This window comes from Triticum urartu, chromosome 3A (assembly GCF_056163025.1).
Source record: "Triticum urartu cultivar PI428250 chromosome 3A, HENAU_Tu73, whole genome shotgun sequence".
In the NCBI taxonomy this organism is placed as follows: domain Eukaryota; kingdom Viridiplantae; phylum Streptophyta; class Magnoliopsida; order Poales; family Poaceae; genus Triticum; species Triticum urartu.
In genome coordinates, this window is record NC_141875.1 from 324805692 (window position 1) to 324811154 (window position 5463).

At 43.3% G+C, this 5463-nt stretch overlaps 1 long non-coding RNA gene across 1 annotated transcript; it reads right to left on the bottom strand.

Annotated features, from left to right (window-relative positions):
- Positions 1–2421: 2421 nt before the first annotated feature.
- LOC147979592 (uncharacterized) lies at positions 2422–5098 on the bottom strand. Its single transcript, XR_015599718.1, has 2 exons — positions 5023–5098; positions 2422–2632 (listed from the first exon to the last, which is right to left on the bottom strand). It is a non-coding gene; the product is annotated as an uncharacterized LOC147979592 (long non-coding RNA).
- Positions 5099–5463: the final 365 nt, after the last annotated feature.

The following is a 5463-nucleotide window of genomic DNA, read 5'->3' on the forward strand; positions in this document are numbered from 1 at the left end:
GCCACAAGCACAGCAAGCGTCACAAGAAGAAGATGATGATCAGATGATCGTTTATGATAGTTAATCATGCATGTAATATATAGTTTACTTTATTGGTGTGTGGAAATGTCATGTGTGTAGTAGCCACCTATGTAATTATGCATGTAATAGTTTACTTTGGTGCGTGCAAATGCCATGGTTGTAGTAGCCACCTATGTATGTGGATGTTTAATTTGATTATGCAACCATGTCCTTATAAGTGTGTACATAATGTTGTTGTTCTATATGCAATCCAATCGCACAACACACATGTCCTATTAGCAGGAATAGTCTGTGTTATTATCGGTCTTCGCACACATTTCTGATTACAGACCTGTTTGCTGCGCATCACACACATCTTGTTACATTGAAACATTTATGTTCTCTTGTCTCAACACAAACAGTTCATCCGATTGAACTGCATGCCATATACCGCACACACCTGTGATTTGGTTGACCATTTCTTTTGTGTTGCCTAATCACAAACAGTTCATCCGAGTGAACTGTATGATGTATGTCGCACAAACCTTCATCTGGATGCCCGTTTCTTTTGTTGCTCCTCATCGCAAACAGTTAATTGAACTTAACTGTATGCCCTGCATTGCACACACGACTAAAATCTGAACCGTGTTTGATGCATCCTCCATCGCAAATGTTTTGCAACTTTTGACGGCTTTTTACACCATCGTTTGCGATTATGGGATCGCACACAGTTTCTTTGAAGGGTCTCTGATCGTAGTGTCGCGTTAGCGGCATCCTGCAGTAGTGGATAAAGAATAGACCCGGGTGACGTAGATTTCATTAGTGGCTTGTCTCAGGAAATAGCACACAGTGGGTAAACAAATTACTGTTGGGCAATTGATAGAAAATCGAATAGTTATGACGATATCCAAGGCAATGATCAATATATAGGCATCAGGTCCAATATTAGTAGACCGACTCCTGCCTGCATCTCCTACTATTACTTGTTATCTTGCTTAAGTTTATCTTGTCTACATCATGTCATCTTGCTTAAGGCGTTACTCCATTCTTTATGAACTTAATACACTTGATGAATGCTGGTTATAGGTTGATGTATCGAGTAATAGTATTAGATGCAGGCAGGAGTCGGGCTAGTTGTCTCGGACGTGAAGCCTATATACATGATCATTGCCTTAGATATCGTCATAATTATTTGTTTTTCTATAAATTGCCCAACAGTAATTTGTTTGCCCACCGTATGCTAATTTTCAAGAGAGAAGCCTCTACTGAAAACTATGGCCCCTGGGTCTATCTTTTATGATATATTAAAACGAAAAATACCTTGCAGCGTTTTTATTTTATTTATTTTATTTTGTATTTTTGTCCGATCTATCTATCAAACACCATACAATTTAATCTTGCTCGTAACCCCTTGTTCGCTTTGGGTTGCAAGGATTTGTTGTTTGTGTGTAGGTGCTGCTAACGAGGTGTTGCTTGGTTCTCCTATTAGATTGATAACCTTGGTTCTTAACTAAGGGAAATACTTATCTCTACTATACTGCATCATCCTCTCCTCTTCGGGGAAATCCCAACGCAGTTCACAAGTAGAAGGAAGAATTTCTGGCGCCGTTGCTGGGGAGACATCATTAACATATATCAAGTACCTACGCATAAACTTTATGTCTTGGGAAACCACGGCCACCTATGGGACCATGAGCCCCTTGTGGTTCCGTAGGGGGATGAGCACAAAGAGTGGAGAATGTCGCGCAGCGCGACAGAGATCACAAGTGTAGTTTTACCCAGGTTTAGGCCGCCAAGACACTACAGGAATCAGCTACTTTGCCGTCCGCCACGGCGGACGGCAAAGGCATGAACGGCGGACGGCAAAGGCCTTTGCCGTCAGCCGCGGACGGCAAAAGGCTCCGGCAAAGTAGGCTTCGGTAAACAGCTACTTTGCCGTCTGCTACTGATGGCAAAGTCTTTTCCGTCCGCCGCAGACGGCAAAGAGAGCTCGGCAGACGGCAACGAAGGCGGACGGCAATAATTGCACTGTCAGTCCGTTAAGTGGCTAACGGCAGGCCTTTGCCGTCCGCCGCTGACGGCAAACTTTCTAGTGTCTTTGCCGTCCGCCGTGTGATGTCATCTATACGTCACTACATGGCATGTTCTTTGCCGTCTGCCACTGATGGCAAAGTCTTTGCCGTCTGCCACTGTAGGCAAACTGGCCAAATGGGTCAGCTCCCAGGAAGCACAGCTGGATGCCACGTGTCTTCTTTGCCGTCCGCGGCAGACGGCAAAGAGCTCGTTGCCGTCGGTGGCAGACGGCAAAGAGCCTGCATATTGGCTCTTTTATCTGTTTTTTTATTAAATCCAACAATTTTCATCACAAATATAGATGACATATATAGATATATTTCAAAAGGCCATTACAGAGCAAACATATAAGATATCCAACCATATATATTACATGCATCCAACACATAACTTCATCATAGTTCCATCATACATAACAAGTTCAACATAGAGGCATCCAACCATATATATTACAATAGTTTCATCCAACGATACATGCATAGTTCAACGATACAAAAAGAAACAGAGAAAGGGATAAGGAGCACTCCATCTATGCAAGCTTTCGTCAAGTGAATGAACTCTGCAAAATGAAAAATAAGAAAGTTAGAACAAGAAGAGTAGAACAAGAAGAAGAGTAGAACAAGAAGAAGACTAGAACAAGAAGAGTAGAACAAGAAGAAGATTAGAACAAGAAGAGTATGTCATTTATGAGCTAACTTACTTGAAATGGATCATATATGAGCTAACTAAGTTGAAATGGGTCGTTTATGAGCTAGCTAAGGTGAAATGGATCATTTATGAGCTAACTTAGTTGAAATGGGTCGTTTATGAGCTAGCTAAGGTGAAATGGATCATTTTTGAGGTAACTAAGGTGAAATGGATCGTTTTTTAGCTAACTTAGGTGAAATGGATCATTTATGAGCTAACTTAGTTGAAATGGATCGTTTTTGAGCTAACTTAGGTGAAATGGATCATTTATGAGCTAATTTAGTTGAAATGGATCTTTTTGAGCTAACTTAGGTGAAATGGATCATTTAAGAGCTAATTTAGGTGAAATGGATCATTTTTTAGGTAACCTAGGTGAAATGGATCGTTTATGAGCTAAATTAGTTGAAATGGATCGTTTATGAGATAACCTAGGTAAGATTGGTCATTTTGGAGTTAACCTAGGTGAAATGGGTCATTTTAAAGCTAACATAGGTAAAATGGATCATTTAGGAGCTAATCTAGGTAAAATGGGTCATTTTTTAGCTAACTTGGATGAACTGGATCATTTATAAGCTAACCTAGGTAAAATGGGTCATTTTAGAGCTAACTTAGGTAAAATGGATCGTCTATAAGCTAACTAAGCTAATTATGCAATTTTTGACATAAGTAAGCTAAGTACAGATCGTTTTAGAGCTAACTTAGGTAAAATGGATGGTTTTGGAGGTCAGTAAGCTTATTAAGTCATTTTGGAGGTGAAGAAGCTAAGTCTAGGTCATTATGGTAAGCATTGGAGGAAATAAAGCTAAGTCTAGGTCTTTATGCATGTGTTAAGCAAAACACTAGATAAACTTACCAAGATGTAGGAGGTGTAGGAGCGGGGTGGCTCGTGTCGGTAGCTGGAGAAGGATCGTGCGATGCTTGTCTGGAGTTACGCTGCACCAAAGATCATTTCCGAAGAACAGTAACGGGGATTTTGGTCTGTGTCTTCTCACCCATACCGTTGTCTACCACAATATACCTGGAAGACTTGCAAATGGGACAATAGTTCAAGTCCGCATAGTCAAGCCTAAATAAGGCACATCCTTTCTCACAGGCATGTATCTTCTCATAGGGCATCTTCAGTGCACGGAGGATTTTGTCCGACTGGTAGAGGTTTGCAGGCATTACATGGCCTTTGGGTAGAAAGCGTCCAAATACTGTCATAATTGCGTCATAGCATTCTCTGCCCAAGTTGAACTGAGCCTTCAGAGCCATTACTTGTGAGATGGCATCCAACTGACAAAGCTCAGTGTGCTCGTGGAGTGGACGTTTCGAAGACTCCAACATTTCATTGAAGGCCTTTGCAGATTCCTCCATCTCCTCGTCCGAATCCCGAGCATCATCATAGCCTTGCACCATGTTTTCCATCCCGGTACCATGCTCGTCGGTGCGACGACGATCCACCTCAGCTCGGTCACGTTGGGCAGACTCACCATGAAATGTCCACACCGTATAATCGGGCGTAAAACCACTTTTCTGCAGGTGTTTGCCCATTTCAGCCTGTCTTCTTTTCCCAATTGCCGCACCGGAGACAGGGGCACCAGGTTTTCTTTTGGCCATTTGCAAATGCGGCTTGCACAAACCCCTTAGTTTTTGTGAACCATTTAGCGCTCCATTTGTTCTGACCAGTGTGACCGGTATACATCCAAGCACGGTCACTCATCTTGACTTTCAGAGCACTGGACACACAACAATTATATATGTAATTCACCATGTATATATTCAGAGCTACTTTGTCAATTTTATTACGTCCATGCAACCTACACTCTAATAGGTAATGATAGGTCCTAATCCCACCCGTGTATGTGTAGATTGGGTTTATTTTCCCATGCTAGGCTCCGGATCCGACGCAAAATTTCGGCAGCACCTCCCCGCTGTTCTCCTGATACACGTCTCTGCAATAAACAGAGAGGATGTGTACCCGAAGAACAACAGGGGAGGCACTGACGAAATATATGCGTCGGATCCGGAGCAAAGCATATGGGAAAACGAACCCAATCTACACATACTCGGGCTGTCCATGGATAGCGTTGGACAATTCGAAAGAATCAAGGTTATATATATGCAAATGCATGCATATTTATAACTATGATGCTTTCGAACGGGAGACACATATTGGTTACGCATACTGATGATTCAAGACACATACATAGCTAGCTATCAAGTTTCATCGGAATAGATCGAATAATTAATGGGGGAGGAGGACTTGTCATTTGTGCTCACCCACGAACGAAGGGGCAGAGCTCGTCAAACGCACGGCGAGGTCGTCGAACACCAAACCTCGCAGCGATGAAACAACTGCACATTTAAAACTACACGATCAACACAATTATATATGATGTTTTTCATAACAAAATCGAAAAATATATGACCTAACTAATAATTCACAAATATATGACCCCGTCGGCCTCTGGAAGGCCAAAGAACACCTTTACGGGAGGTGTCGGTGGTCGGGGTGTCTTGTCGGTGTCGGGGTGCCGTGTCAGGGTCGGGGTGCTGTTTCGGGGTCGGGGGGTCGGGGTGTCGTGTCGATGTCGGGGTAGTGCCGTGTCGGTGTCGGGGTGTTGTTTCGGGGTCGGGGTGTGGTGTCGGGGTCAGGGTGTCGGGTCAGGCTCGGGGTCGGGGTGTCGGGTCAGGCTCGGGGGGTCGGGGTGTCGGGGTCGG